The following is a 16,641-nucleotide window of genomic DNA, read 5'->3' as shown; positions in this document are numbered from 1 at the left end:
GTCAAACGTTTTGACTGTAGAATCAAAACGGATGTTCCAACTCCTAGAAGCATGCTTTAGTCCATATATGGATCTATTGAGTTTACATACCATGTGTTCCTAACCAGCAGCAATGAAGCCTTGCGGCTGCTGCATGTAGATATCTTCACTAAGATCTCCATTCAGGAACGCGGTTTTGACATCCATTTGCCAAATCTCGTAGTCATGGTACGCTGCTACAGCTAGCAGGATCCTAATGGATTTAAGCATGGCCACGGGCGAAAAGGTTTCCTCATAATCGATGCCTTCTTTCTGAGTATACCCTTTCGCCACCAAACGAGCTTCGTAGGTCTCAATCCTGCCATCGGGGCCCTTCTTCCTCTTGTAGATCCATTTGCAACCAATTGCTTTTACCCCGGAGGATGGGTCTACTAGAGTCTAGACTCCATTGGTCTCCATCGAGTCCATCTCAGCTCTCATGGCCTCCACCCACTTCTGAGAGTCTATGTCTAACATAGTTTCCGCGTAAGTCACGGGATCCTCTTCACTAGTCAAGGCTTCCACCAGGTAGCTATCCTGGTCATAACCATATCAGACTGGTGGTCTGGATACCCGGGTGGACCTTCTAGGTTGGTCATTACCTGGAACTTGTGGGACATCTCCCGCTGCTCCTGAGCTCTCCTCATCAAGAACTATTTCCTGACGATGGGTGTCCAGGATGTATTTGGATTCTATGAATTGGGCGTTTCGACTGCAGAACACTTTCTACTCACTTGGGTCATAGAATAGATAACCCACGGAATCCTTTGGGTAGCCTATAAATAGGCAACGGCTGGTTTTAGATTCCAACTTGTCCGCACTTGTTCTTTTAACGTGTGTAGGACAACGCCAAATCTTCAAGTGTCTTACACTTGGCTTCCTTCTGGTCCAAAGTTCATATGGAGTTTTCGAAACTGATTTAGTTGGAACCCGATTCAGCATGTAGATAGCAGTCTCTAATGCGTATCCCCAAAAGGATGTGGGTAATTCTGAGCGTACGAGAAGTGACCGGACCATGTCCAACAAGGTCCTATTCCTCCTCTCTGAAACACCGTTGAGTTGAGGTGTAGCAGGAGGAGCTAATTGTGACACTATCCCATTGACATTTAAGTAGTCCCTGAATTCGTCAGAGAGATGCTCGCCACTTCAATCTGATCGAAGGGCCTTAATTTCTCTCCCTAACTGTTTCTTGACTTCCTGTCTGAACTCTTTGAACTTTTCAAAGGATTCAGACTTATGTCTCATTAAGTACACATAACCATATCGTGAAAAATCATCTGTAAAGGTGATGAAATACACGTGTTGATTCCATGTCCTAACTGAATTTCGTTGCTTGAGGCCCTCTGACTCCTGACAGGGCAGGTAAAACCGCCATTGTCAGTCTGCCACAGCCGTTACAGACAGGGCTGAGGTGGCACGCACAGGGCCATCATGCAGGGTACGTGCTTGTCAGGTGTGGGACGCCTTTCTAAAGGTGGCAGGCGCGGCGAGGGATTTGCAGGTTTGTCGGGTACGGCGGTCAGGTAGGAAGCCCTCCTATGGTATACCGAGCTGTTCTCCTGCGAATTGCCCTGAGCTGGGCTGTCCTCTAAGTGACGGGCTGCCTGCAGCCGGTTATGCCGAGCTAGCCGACCCGAGGTCTTTGTGCCTCAGGGCGTCCGAAGAAGAATCGGTGCGTTCTTGCTTGGGAGTGGCCCGAGGTCCATTGGGAGGAGCTCGGGTCTTAAAAGGGGTCAAGGTGCCCCGAACTCGAGACCCCCGAAGTGCCTTAACCCCGGGGAGGAGGTGCGGGTGAGATGGCTTTTGGCGAGTAGTTTCCCTGCCGAGTTGCCGTGCTGAACTCGGTGAGACTTCACCACCGAGTTGTGCTCACGTCCGTTGTGCTGTCATGCTGAGTCATCGTTTGAGCAAGGTCACACCCATGTGTACCTAAGCTACGAGGTCGGGTCAATTCACCCTCCATCAATTGCCCCCCACTCCCTGCGCTGGCGGCGGTGACCCAACGTGGGGAGGTCATGACGCGCCGGGTGGATTTGGCGTCGGTGTTTGTGTTGCGTTGTCCCGCGTTCCGTCTAGCTGTACTGGTCTGATGCCTGGCTCGACCGAAAAGAGATTCGAGTCGCGTCCAGATTACGCGCGGACTTCACGCGACTTGGACTTCGCGGACATCAAAAACGCGCTAAATCGTTTTCGCCTCGAAGAACCCGCAGTTGTGGCTATAAATAGGGGGTCCCTTGGCCATTTTCTTCGCTACAAAGCTTTCATCGTTAGCATTTGAGCTCGCGCCAGGGGTTTCTTAGCTCGGGTTCTCCAGTTCGTTCTGTTCTTCTAGTCCGGTTGCATTTCTTTGGTGAGTCCTCCCGAGCTTCCTTTTCCCTTCTAGTTCGTTTCTTTCTGTTAGTTCTATATGTCGTCTAGCGTAGACAGTCTCATCAACGAGCCCGAGGTAGGTACCTCGGCTCGGGATGTCCCATCTGCTACCCAGCCGTCCAAAGTATGGGTGGCTTCGGGTCATCTGGCATCTACCTCCCACCGAGATCGGGAACCAGATCAGTTCGGGCCTTCCATAATGACCTTGGAGAGGCTTCAGGACCTCATACAGAGGTTCCGCCTCCCTAGCGAGTACTCATATAGTCTTCCCACCGGCAACTTCCCATGGGAGCACGGTCCCAATGAGATCATGATTTTCAGGGAGCAACTGATAGCCGGGCTCAGACTTCCACTTCACCCTCTAATTACCCCGGACCAACTCCACCCGAACTCCATACGGAACGTGGTGGGGTCCATTTCTCTTTGTTTTGACCATTCCCTTTCCATAGATTTAAATGTTCTTAGTACAATTTTGGCTATAAAGAAGAGCGCTTCGGGCGCTCTCCCTGGGCATAGGCGGTCTTACTACCTGTCTCCCTGCCCGGGTTTTAAACTCATGCACAAGCTCCCGAGCAAAGTCCCAGCTTGGAAGCGGGACTACTTCGTAGTCCGGAGCAGCACGGGGTGGCCCTTCCCCACCGATTGGAGGATAGCCGTTCAAGACCCTGGTGTCATCCTAGACAGGAAGACCAAGAAGGAGCTCCAGTCACTGGCTCAGCTCGGGTTGCATTATAAAGACTTCACTTCTGAGGAGAAGCTCGTCCGAGCAAGCTTGAGTCCAGGTAAGTTTTCCCCACTTTGTCTTTCCGCTCTTACATTTGCTTCGGGTTACTGATATCATGTTTCGCCGCAGGTCCCATGGAGGCAGAAAAAATAGACAACCAGAAGCTCTTCCACCAGATGAAGAGGAAGAAACGCGTGGCAAAGAAGGCGCGTGTTGGGTCCCCGTAGGCTCCAACTGAGCCTCGACTTCTGCAGACCTCTGCCTCGGGGCCCGAGGTGGCAGTCGTGCCCGTCAGACTTGGAAGAGGGGGTTGTGCCTAAGGGGCCCGAGGTGACGGCGGAACCTGCCGTTAAGCCCACCGACCCCTTGCTAAGCCTACCCGACTTGCTAGGGAAAGCGTCACCGAGGCTAACACCGCTATTGTCAGGGCTCATCCTGCTGAAGCTGCCGCCGAGACCTTCGAGAGCTCCACTCACGATGTGGAGATGACGGCTTCCAGCTTGGAGGGTCAGGGGAGCCAATCCGTCCTGAACCCCCAATGCAGCCTGAAGAAGAGTAAGCTAGCTGCATTCTCGGGGGAGATCATTGAGTGGGCCGAACTCACTCCTGGTCAGCTCAGCGCCCAAGCTGCCACTCATACCATGGTGGTAAGTCCCCCTTCTTTCTTCTTCTCTCTCTTTTCATTTTTTTTTTGGTCTCCCTCTTAACTGGTTCTCCTTTTTGCAGGTGAACTCCGCCATTCGCGCCTTGACCCTCCAATCAGATCGACATCTGAGACGGGCTCTGGAGGCCGAGGAATCATCTCGCACAGCCCATACTGAGTTGAGGGCAGCTCATTGTCAGGTTCACCGCTTGGAGAGTGACGCCTCGGCTCAAAAGAGTTTCATCGAGGTGTTAATGTCGGAGAAGGGAGAGCAGGCTCGAGATAAAGATAAGTTGAGAGCCGAAGTGAAGGGTCTCAAGGTCGGTCAGGAGGCCTTAGGGCTCGAGGTGAGCAGCCTCAAGGCGGAGCGGGATGCTCTGAGGCTCGAGGTACAAGGCCTCAAGGAGGCGAAGGGGAAACTGGAGCACGAAGTGGGGTACCTCCAGGAGGACATAAGGGAGAAGATTGCCATCTTCGAAGGTGTTCTTGAGGAGGCCAAGACCCAGGCCGTCATTGACTACATCAACTCTTCGAGATTCGACGATGTGATGACGGAGGCCTACCGTAAGGGCTTCAAGCTCAGTTGGTGGCTGATTAGGCACCTCTACCCCGAGCTGGACACGAGCGCCATCACTACTTCGTGGATTACTGATGACATCGTGCGTCAATCAAAAGACGACCCCGATTCTAAGGATGAAGGTCCCGAAGATGGAGCAGAGGACGCCGGTCCAGACACTGTCCCCGAGGGTGTCCCTGAGAGAGGCGGCGAGCCCCCGAAGTAGTTTGCTCTTTATATTGGTAACTTAATCTTTTCCCTTTCTAAATTGTGAATGTACTATCCTGAGCCTTTGAGCTCGGGTAAGAATTCTTGTACCTGAACTCTCTTTTTAATGAAATACAGTTTCTTTCGAGTATCTCTGAGTGAAAAAACATTTCCAAGTGTGAGTGGACTCCAAGCTGATCGATTTAATGTATAGGATACCCAAGCTGTCAAGCCACCGAGCTGGCGGTAAGGGAAACTGAGTGAAGTTGCATTATTTTGGGTTGCACGGGTTACCCCGGACTATCGGGTTACCGAGCTAAGTAAGAGCAGCAAGGGTATAGACACCGTAGGATTCATACCCAAGTTGTCTTTCCCTTAAGGGTTAGAGATAACCAGGTTTTCGGCAGTTTGTCATGTCGAAGTGGCAGCTGGGGTTTTCTTGTGGCCCTTAGGCTCAAGAAGGGACCCATAGTCTGTTCTTAGGTTTCACCCAGGCCAAAGTGGTGACTGGGGTCTTCTTGTGGCCCTTAGGCTTAGGGAGGGACCCGTAGTCTGCTCCCGGATTTCACCCAGGCCAAAGTGGCAACTGGGGTCTTCTTGTGGCCCTTAGGCTCAAGAAGGGACCTGTAATCCGCTCCTAGATTTCACCCAGGCCGAAGTGGCAACTGGGGTTTTCTGTGCCGAGGTCATGTTAGCTCAGTATTCTGGCCCTTAGGCTTGGGGAGTGGCTCGTAGCCTACTCGATTCTTACAGATAATATTGTCTTAGTTTGACAATATTCCATGCTCGAGGTATTTGTTTCCCTTTGAGGGTCTCGAGCTCGTATGCTCCTTCCCCGAGCACTCGTTTCACTCGGTAAGAACCTTCCCAGTTGGACTCGAGCTTGCTAGCGTCGGGCTCAGGTACCATAACTTTACGAAGGACCAAGTCGCCAATGCGGAGGTTCCGCTTCTTGACCCTGAAGGGAGGAGAGATCCATCCCATGGACGCCCAAAGATTGTGGAATAAGGGGCGAATTTCAAAAATTTTTCTCTCCCATCAACTGGGAATCGCATTCCCTATTTAGAAAATCATATTTTCAATGATCATTCTTGAACCTTAAACTGAACCAAATCTGAACCAAAAGGAGTAGGAGAGAATTATACCTGATACGGAGAAATAATATCTCCCAATGAAGGTGTTCACACCCAAGGAAGGATCCAAAGACTGCTCTCACTGAAGATGGCGTAGTGGAGGATGGAGCAGAATCAGCAGTGTTCTTCTCCAAAAACTCTGTCCTTCGCAAGAATCAGCAGAATGGTACGTGAGCACAGCTTCCTTTCAATCTTTTCTTAAAAAACTGATGTCAAGATCCAATCTTGACTTCTCCCACTTCTGGAGATCGAACTGGCAAACAGGGCGGCAAGAACAGGAAGGCGGCAAGAGAGTATTCGCAGGGTGCAGAATTCTCTCTTCCTGTTTTCAGCACTAAAGGAAATCTGATGTTGTCTCTTAGGCTGCCGCCCCCTTCTTTTGTTAACCTAAAAGATCAGCTCCCAATTCAATTAGGAGCAGCTTATCCAAATCATATTTGGATAAGACTTCTCTTTAGGTGATAGGGATAAACCCTTATCTTATCTGCAGAGTAGATCAGCTTTCTCCTAATCTCATTAGGAGGTTTCTAAATCTGAATCACATTCAGATCTAGACTCTCTGAGTGGATAGGGTCAAGACCCTATCTTATCAGCTAATCCATCTCAGAATTCGCCCCTTTAATTAACTAAATGAATAGCCCAGTTTGAAATGGGCTTTAGGCCCATTAAGCTTATGTGCTCACTTAACCTTCCTAACTGCTGCCCAGTTGGTCTTCCTTGTATGGCGTGGGACCCAAGCATTAATCTACACATCAGCCACATGGGTTCGGCCCAGCCTTTGTTACAAGACCTGGCTGAATACACTGTTAAAGACAGTGCACCCCCTGAAACCCATCGAATGGGCTCTATGGGCCCAACACTTACCCTAAGTGGTCCCTGGGCCAAGCCACCTTGTAACACCCAGGGACTGTGGGCAGATGCAAGATTAGCCCATCAGGTATTATCCTCAATGGTCTTACACTCAACATCTCAGCCAATAATGATCACACACTGCCCGACAAGAGAGGACCTCTCCCTCGGCTGCAAGGAACAGTGTTGCACTCTCCACTTATATGGATCCCGGGAATTAAAACCTTTTTGCAAACATTTGAGAAACCATATATACATATATATATATACTTTTATATCTCATATAAAATAAACTTTGCAAAACAAATCTCAACGGTTGAAATCGGTTGCCAGCAGTCTTGGTTTCCATCAGTGAGAGTGCATCCCCGATCATTACCTTTGTCCGACCAAGGGGCTGATCCTGTCACTATGATCACCCACTCAGATGAATTCTCGGACTGTCCCAACATACCCAGGTTTTGACCCCTGCTAAGGATCTCACTGATTGGTATATCAAAGACAGCCCAATCCGACACTTAGTGCAGTCTCCATTGAGTCCATCTCTGCTCTGATGGCCTCCACCCACTTCTAGGAATTTATGTCCAACATATCTTCCGCGTAAATCACGGGATCCTCCTCACTAGTCAAGGTTTCCACTAGGTAACTATCCTGGTCATAACCATAATGGCCTGGTGGCCTGGATACCCAGGTGGATCTTCTAGGTTGGTCACTACTTGGAACTTGTGGGGCATCTCCCACTGCTCCTGAGCTCTCCTCATCAAGAACAACTTCCTGACGATGGGTGTCCAGGATATAATCGGTTTCCAAGAATTGTGCATTTCGACTGCAGAAAACTTTCTGCTCACTTGGGTCATAGAATAGATAACCTACAGTGCCTTTTGGGTAGCCTACAAATAGGCAACGGCTGGTCTTGGATTCCAACTTGTCTGCACTCGTTCTTTTAACGTGTGCTGGACAACCCCAAATCTTCAAGTGTCTGACACTTGGTTTCTTTCCGGTCCAAAGTTCATATGGAGTACCCGGAACCGATTTGGTTGGCACCCGATTCAGCACATAAATCGCAGTCTCTAATCCGTAACCCCGAAAGGATGTGGGTAACTCTGAGTGTATGAGAAGCGACCGGACCATATTCAATAAGGTCATATTCCTCCTCTCTGAAACACCGTTAAGTTGTGGTGTAGTAGGAGGAGCTAACAGTGATACTATCTCATTGTCCTTTAAGTAGTCCCTGAATTCGTCAGAGAGATATTCACCACCTCGATCTGATCGAAAGGCTTTAATTTCTCTCCCTAACTGTTTCTCGACCTCTTGTCTAAACTCTTTGAACTTTTCAAAGGATTCAGACTTGTGTCTCATTAGGTACACGTAACCATATCGTGAAAAATCATCTGTGAAGGTGATGAAATACACGTGTTGATTTCGTGTCCTAACACTCAGGGGACCACATACATCAGTATGTATTAGGTCAAGTGTGCCTGCACATCTTTCAAGCTTACCGTTAAATGGTCGTTTTGTCATCTTGCCTTGTAGGCAAGACTCACAAGTGGGAAGATCTTCTACGGTTAGAAAATCCAAAGGACCATCCTTTACCAATCTTGTGATTCGGTCAACACCGATGTGGCCAAGTCAGTAATGCCACAGACACGTGAGATTAACTATATCACGGGCTCTCTTCTTGGGGATTTCAGCCAACATAGTTTCGATTATGTTAGTTTCTAGACAATGATGTAGAACATAGAGACCGTTCTCTAGTTCCCCGTATGCGATGAATCTTTTGTTTCTTTTAATAGTAGTCGTATTACTAAAGAAGACAGAATAACCATATGCACACAGTTTTGAAACAGAAATCAAATTTCTCCTTAAATTTTGTTCATAAAGACAATCTTTCAGTACAATTGTTCCTTCTCTAAAAAATAACTCCACGGTTCCTATGGCCGCGGCTGCAACAGTTGCATTAGTCCCCAAGTAGAATGTGACTTCTCCTTCACTCAGCCTTCTGCTTATCTTGAACCCCTGCAGTGAGTTACACGCATGAGTTGAAGCCCCGGAGTCAATACACCAGGACGCAGAAACAACTAATAAATTGGTTTCTATAACACAAGTTTCGAAATTACCTTTCTTGGATTCCAGGTAGGCAGGACAATTCCTTTTCCAGTGGCCGGTCTTCTTGCAGAAGTGACAGGCATCCGATGCTTTGTCTTTCTTCTGCTTCTTGCTCTTAGTGGCTTTCTTCTGAGGCTTCTTTGCCTTCCTCTTTCTCTTGCCTGTCTTGCCAGCTTCAAGAAGCATAGCTACGGGCTCATCCTTTCTAATCAGTTCTTCAGCTCTTTGCAACATATTGCTGGGCTCTTGCAAACTGACATTCAGCTTGTTCATGTTATAGTTCATGATGAACGGATTGAAGGAAGGAGGCAAAGAATTAAGGATAGCATCTATCTGGGTTGCAAGGTCCAGCCTGGATCCAAGAGCCTCTAGTTCATTGGTGTATCCCATCATCCGAAGACAATGGTCATGAAGTTGTTGACCCTTGGACATTTGTGCGGTCATGAACTGTTTCAAGACCTTTTGTCGAGTAGAAAATTTATGTTCATCATACATTGTCCTGAGACTGTCCAATATGTCTTTGGCAAGTTCGAACTGCCTCTGTATCGGATTGTCCAAGGAGGCAATGATGTAACACCGGGCAAGGGAGTTTTTTTCCTCCCATTCTTGATTGTCTCTCCTTTGGGCCTCAGAAGCCCTATCACCCGGACGCTCCGGGGCAGGATTCTTTGCCACTTTGTCCAGCTTTTCAGAAGCTAGGACCAGCATAAGGTTCCTGTACCAGTCAGCATAATTTGGGCCCTTCAACTTGTTGTCATCAAGCAGTTTTGCAAATGATCTGTTTGCCATTTTCTGATAAAAGAGCAAACATCAGTCCACAACCTAATTTGATTCATGTTCATTTCATAGATATGGATTTTAATCTACGTTCCATGTCCATTTATTCGTCTTTGAGATTTCCCTCCTTTCTCAGTGACGGAGACCATGGGTTGTCTCTGGAAATGTGGGAAATCACATAGGGTGCATTGAGCCAACTGTTTCAGCTGCATAACCCCACCACCTTTCTGTGAAGGGTCATATCCACTCATCATATGAGTTTTCCCTTTGGACTCTGTCAGACAAGGTTTAGAGCCATTTTCAGGTAAACCTTTCTGTCCAGTGAGTGCTTACCCATCATATTCGTGAACTTCAAGGTACCGTAAGAGAGTTCCCATTTTCTGGTGAAGCCTCTCCCACATCGGTCTATGACGCCCCTATCATCTTATGAAACACTCAGACAAGCCCAACAGCAAATGGATAGCCCATTTTCTGGTGTGTTTCCTCAATACTGAAGGACCCATCCTCATGCTAATGATGGAAGGCCTTTAGAGAGTTCATCATATGAATCTCCCTATCACATGCACTCATATTAGCCGGAGGGAACAGTTAATTACGCCCTAGTTCTTATTTTAGGTCAAACCAAAGTGGTTCCCACTGACTTTCATAAAGCCAAATTTCGGTGGGCCTAAATCGGCTAGGGTTCCGCAAGTAACCTTTCGAGGAGGTGTGGGGCCCACCACTGAGGGAGGTCATCCAATGACCAAAAGGGACACCATGGCAATGATGTGCATTCAGCCATGGTGTGTGCAAGAGCCACTATCGATTGAGCATGGGCCAAGTACTTATGGCCCATGTACGCAGTGAAGGAATGAGAGATCCATCCTATGGATGCCCAAAGATTGCGGAATAAGAGGCGAATTTCAAAAAATTTATCTCTCCCTTCAACTGGGAATCGTATTCCCTATTCAGAAAATCATATTTTCAATGATCAATCTTGAACCATAAACTGAACCAGATCTGAACCAAAAGGAGTGGGAGAGGATTATACCTGATACGGAGAAATACTATTTCCTAATGGAGGTGTTCACGCTCAAAGAAGGATCCAAAATCTGCTCCCACTGAAGATGGCGCAGTGAAGGATGGAGCAGAATCAACAACGTTCTTCAAAAGAACTTGACCCTTCGCAAGAATCAACTGGACGGCTTGTGAATACAGCTCCAACCAATCTTTTCCCAAAAGATTGAGATCAAGATCAAATCTTGATTGCTCCCAAGAACTGGAGATCGAATTGAAAGAATGGCAATGGCAGGAAGGTGGCAGCAGGAGAGAATTCGCAATATGCAGGAAATCTCTCAATCTCTCTTTCTTTAAGAGAAGTACTGTTGATGATGATAAAAGGCTGCCGCCCCCTTCCCCTTTTATAATCTCAAAGGGATCAGCTCCTAATCAGATTAGGAGTTGCTAATCCAAATCATATTTGGGTTAGAAGTCCCTTAGTGATAAGGGATAATCCTTATCTTATCTGCAGATCAGATCAGCTATCTCCTAATATAATTAGGAGGTTCCACACCTAAATCTCATTTAGATCTTGGACTCTCTGAGTGGATAGGGTCTAAGCCCAATCCTTTTAGCTGACCCACTTCAGAATTCGCCCCCTTTAAATGACCGATCAAATCAGCCCAGTTCGAAATGGGCTTAAGGCCCATTTAAGGTTATGTACTCAAAAAGCCTTCCAAACTGCTACCCAGTTGGGCTTCCTTGTATGGCGTGGGACCCAAGCATTGATCTACATATCAGCCACATGGGTTCAGCCCAGCCTTTGTTACAAGGCATGGCCGAATGCACTGCTGAAGACAGTGTACCCCCTGAAACCCATCAAATGGGCTATATGGGCCCAACACTTACACTAAGTGGTCCCTGGGCCAAGCCACCTCGTAACACCCAGGCACTGTGGGCAGATACAAGATTAGCCCATCAGGTGTTATCCTCAATGGTCTTACACTTAACCTCTCAGCCCATAATGATCATACACTGCCCGACAAGAGAGGACCTCTCCCTCGGCTACAAGGAACAGTGTTGCACTCTCCACTTATATGGATCCCGGGAATTATAACCTTTTGCAAACCTTTTAGAAACCATAATATATATACTTTTATATATCATATAAAATATACTTTGCAAAAAACAAATCTCAACGATTGAAATCGGCTGCCGGCAGTCTTGGTTTCCATCAGTGAGAGTGCATCCCTGATCATTACCTTTATCCGACAAAGGGGCTGATCCTGTCACTATGATCACCCACTCAGATGAATTCTTGGACTGTCCCAACATACCCAGGTTTTGACCCCCGCTAAGGATCTCACTGATTAGTAGATCAAAGATTGCCCAATCCGACACCTAGTGCAGTATCATAATCGAGTCTAGGGGTCGGGTGTAACTTTCCAGTTTTGCCCATCAATCTCCAAGGTCCAAGGCAATACTGGAAATCTGGTCCAGTTCAAAGATTCAATTAATCCTACACTATATGTCCCTAGGGTCTCACCCTGGCAGCTGAGACAGGCCACCCCAACCGACTTGGTGGCACCACAGTGTCAGCCTTGTCAGGATAGGTCTCCCCAGACCGACCCACTGGCTGTGAACATTCTAAACTAACACGAGTCTCATTAAGTGTCCAGTTTAAGGGTATTACACAGAAACATACCAAGGGAACATGAATCAAATATGTATCTTTATTCATTTACAATAAACTCATAAAGTACATCATTCTGATTGAAGATAAGGGCATACAAAACTGTCTAACATGCAGCACATCACACACCCATACATCACATGCAAGGATAAATTGATCCAATCAATTAACCATCTGTAAAGCCCATTTGAAGCCCATTTTAAATCCATAATATTAACCATTAATATTATCTAGGTATATGGGCCGAATGGTTCAGCCCATATAACTTTAAATGTTAAGTGGGCTTTTAGCAGTTTTAACCTTTTAAAACTGGGCCTTTACAGGTTGGGCCGAATTAACCATTTAATTAAACACCAATCCTTAGCCCAATAGTGGGAAAATTAGGGCTGACTTTCAGCCTTGATTAAACACTAGATTCGGTTCAAACTATTTGAACCAATCTTAGTTTGAATGGGTCTAGGGTTTGATCTTTAATTAAATCTTTAATTCAAGAAAATAATCTGAAATTAAATACTGATAAAAGAAAAACAAGAATCAGTCAATCAGGGCTGTTCGCACAATCCATCCTACAAAACAGAGGTTAGATCACAGAATGCAATTTCACAAACAGCAAATCGCAGATAGCAATTCTCCCATCTGCGAAATCTCCTTCTCTACGAAATCTCCTTTTCTGCGCCGCCATCTTCGATCCAAAATAAAATAAATAGAAAACCTATTTCTATTAATAATTACATCAGATCGAATACCTATACATTGAGTCTAGAAAATAAAAAAAAAAATTTATTTACAGACCCAAAAATAATTCAAGAACTGTAGAATCGCAGGTTCCCTGCGCAAACCAAGAATTCGATCTCCTCTTGTACGAACAACCCATAAATCAAGAAAATCATAAAGAACAATTCTAAATAATAATCAGATTTATGTAAAATTAATTTCAGATTATTCGCCCATTAATTTTGGGAACGGAAGGGATGAGAGATCCCTTCTGAAACAAACTGGTTCAAGATTTGAACCTGGTTCTGATACCACTGAAGGGATGAGAGATCCATCCCATGGATGCCCAAAGATTGTGGAATAAGGGGCGAATTTCAAAAATTTTTCTCTCCCTTCAACTGGGAATCGCATTCCCTATTTAGAAAATCATATTTTCAAGGATCATTCTTGAACCTTAAACTGAACCAGATCTGAACCAAAAGGAGTAGGAGAGAATTATACCTGATACGGAGAAGTAATATCTCCCAACGAAGGGGTTCACGCCCAAGGAACGATCCAAAAACTGCTCCCACTGAAGATGGCGCAGTGTAGGATGGAGCAGAATCAGCAGTGTTCTTCTCCAAGAACTCTGTCCTTCGCAAGAATCAGCAGAATGGTACGTGAGCACAGCTTCCTTTCAATCTTTTCTTAAAAAACTGATGTCAAGATCCAATCTTGACTTCTCCCACTTCTGGAGATCGAACTGGCAAACAGGGCGGCAAGGACAGGAAGGCGGCAAGAGAGTATTCGCAGGGTGCAGAATTCTCTCTTCTTGTTTTCAGCACTAAAGGAAATCTGATGTTGTGTCTCTTAGGCTGCCGCCCCCTTCTTTTGTTAACCTAAAAGATCAGCTCCCAATTCAATTAGGAGCAGCTTATCCAAATCATATTTGGATAAGACTTCTCTTTAGGAGATAGGGATAAACCCTTATCTTATCTGCAGATTAGATCAGCTTTCTCCTAATCTCATTAGGAGGTTTCTAAATCTGAATCACATTCAGATCTGGACTCTTTGAGTGGATAGGGTCAAGACCCTATCCTATCAGCTAATCCATCTCAGAATTCGCCCCTTTAATTAACTAAATGAATAGCCCAGTTTGAAATGGGCTTTAGGCCCATTAAGCTTATGTGCTCACTTAACCTTCCTAACTGCTGCCCAGTTGGTCTTCCTTGTATGGCGTGGGACCCAAGCATTGATCTACACATCAGCCACATGGGTTCGGCCCAGCCTTTGTTACAAGACCTGGCTGAATACACTGTTAAAGACAGTGCATCCCCTGAAACCCATCGAATGGGCTCTATGGGCCCAACACTTACCCTAAGTGGTCCCTGGGCCAAGCCACCTTGTAACACCCAGGGACTGTGGGCAGATGCAAGATTAGCCCATCAGGTATTATCTTCAATGGTCTTACACTCAACCTCTCAGCCCATAATGATCACACACTACCCGACAAGAGAGGACCTCTCCCTCGGCTGCAAGGAACAGTGTTGCACTCTCCACTTATATGGATCCCGGGAATTAAAACCTTTTTGCAAACATTTGAGAAACCATATATGTATATACTTTTATATCTCATATAAAATAAACTTTGCAAAACAAATCTCAACGGTTGAAATCGGCTGCCGGCAGTCTTGGTTTCCATCAGTGAGAGTGCATCCCCGATCATTACCTTTGTCCGACAAAGGGGTTGATCCTGTCACTATGATCACCCACTCAGATGAATTCTCAGACTGTCCCAACATACCCAAGTTTTGACCCCCGCTAAGGATCTCATTGATTGGTATATCAAAGACAGCTCAATCCGACACCTAGTGCAGTATCATAAACTAGTCTAGGGGTCGGGTGTAACTTTCCAGTTTTGCCCATCAATCTCCAAGGTCCAGGGCAATACTGGAAATCTGGTCCAGTTCATAGATTCAATTAATCCTACACTGTATGTGCCTAGGGTCTCACCCTGGCAGCTGAGATAGGCCACCCCAACCGACTTGGTGGCACCACAGTGTCAGCCTTGTCCGGATAGGTCTCCCCAGACCGACCCACTGGCTGTGAACATTCTAAACTAACACGAGTCTCATTAAGTGTCCAGTTTAAGGGTATTACACAGAAACATACCAAGGGAACATGAATCAAATATGCACTTTTATTCATTTACAATAAACTCATAAAGTACATCATTCTGATTGAAGCTAAGGGCATACAAAACTGTCTAACAGACCCTGACATTATAGTACCGAGCTACTCTCTGCTGGTAGGTTGCGGTCCTAATGTACGCGAGGTCCCTTACTTCGTCGAGTAGATTGAGGTTGGTACGTAGCTCATCTTCGTTTGTCTGATCACTGTATGCTTCTAGTCGTAGTGTAGGTACTTCGATCTCTGCGGGGATCACTGCTTCGATGCCGTAGCTGAGATTGAAGGGTGTTTCTCCCGTGGCGGTCTTCTCCGTGGTCCGGTAGGCCCACAGGACACTGGGTAGTTCATCTGCCCACAATCCTTTAGCTCGGTCCAGGCGTTCCTTTAGTCCGCGGAGGATGGCTCTGTTCGTGACTTCTGCCTAACCGTTTGCTTGAGGGTGCGTGACTGAAGTCAAATTCTATTGGATTCCCATGTCTCGGCACCAATCTTGAAATTTGATGTCCTCGAACTGCTTGCCGTTGTCGGAGATCAATACCCGAGGTAATCCGAAGCGGCACACGATGTTCTTCCAAAAGAAGTTTTGAACATTTCGGGCTGTGATCGTCACGAGGGGTTCGGCTTCTACCCACTTGGTAAAATAGTCCACTTCTACTACTAAGAACTTCCTACCACCCGTTGCTGGCGTGAATGGCCCGAGTAGATCGATGCCCCACTACGCAAAGGGCCACGGGCTGGTGAGATACTTGAGGTCGGCAGCAGGTTGGTGGTGAATATTGGCATGTCTCTGGCATTTGTCACATTTTCTGCCCATGAGCTCGGGACTGCCAGAAGTTCGGAAGACAGGGGGGATGGAACCAAGAGGAGGGGAGCTTTGGCTTCGGCCGAGCTTACCTCTTCTTTGCCCATGAGCTCGGGCAAATCGCAGGTGACAGATCGGCGAGCTCGGCGGCGGCATCTCTGCTTCTTAATGGGCTCGGCGTTCATACTGCTCACCTCCGCGCTGTCCAGAATGGTTTGCGCAGGGAGTAGCCTGGTCTGCTGGTGATGGCTGCGGATAGAAGGGTCCTGCTTGGAGTCAGTTGCCAGGATCTCGAACCGGTTTTCAAGGGTCGGGGTTCCAAACTTCGACTATTGAGGCGACGTAGACCTGCCGAGCCGGGGTCCTCCTGACCTGTCCGCCCGCGGTGAGATCGGGGTAGCCGGTCTCTCCCGTCTGCCGTGAGGGGAGGCCTGATTTTTTGGGAGATTTTGGGGGCCCTTTCCTCAGTCGGAGGGGTGCTCGCTTTAGCGGCGAGACTTGGTTTGCTGCGAGACTGGGCGCTGAGGCGGGAGTTGAGGCTGCTGAAGCTGAGGTTGGGGTAGCTGGGGGAACTGCTGCTGATACTGATACTGGGAGACCTGGTGCAGTACGTGTTGTTGATAAAGCTGAAGTTGTTGGAACTGTTGCATTTGAGCCTGCATGGCCCTCATGCACTGCATCAGGTCCTCCCGTTGGTTCGGGCTGACCGTTGGGGGCACGACCGAAGGTTCGGTGAACGTCGTTCCGACTGTAGTCGGGAGTGGGGCGGTGATAGGTGCCATTGTGATCGACACGTTCAAGCTGGGGATTCCGTCCACTGAGAGGGGGACGGTGAACTGTCCGATGCAGACAGTAGGAAGCTGGGGTAGTTACTTGGAGTTATCCATTTCCACGCTTCGTCCAAC

The sequence above is a fragment of the Nelumbo nucifera genome, chromosome 6 (genome assembly GCF_055504915.1).
Source record: "Nelumbo nucifera cultivar China Antique chromosome 6, China Antique-T2T, whole genome shotgun sequence".
Lineage (NCBI taxonomy): Eukaryota > Viridiplantae > Streptophyta > Magnoliopsida > Proteales > Nelumbonaceae > Nelumbo > Nelumbo nucifera.
This window is presented reverse-complemented; position numbering follows the sequence as displayed.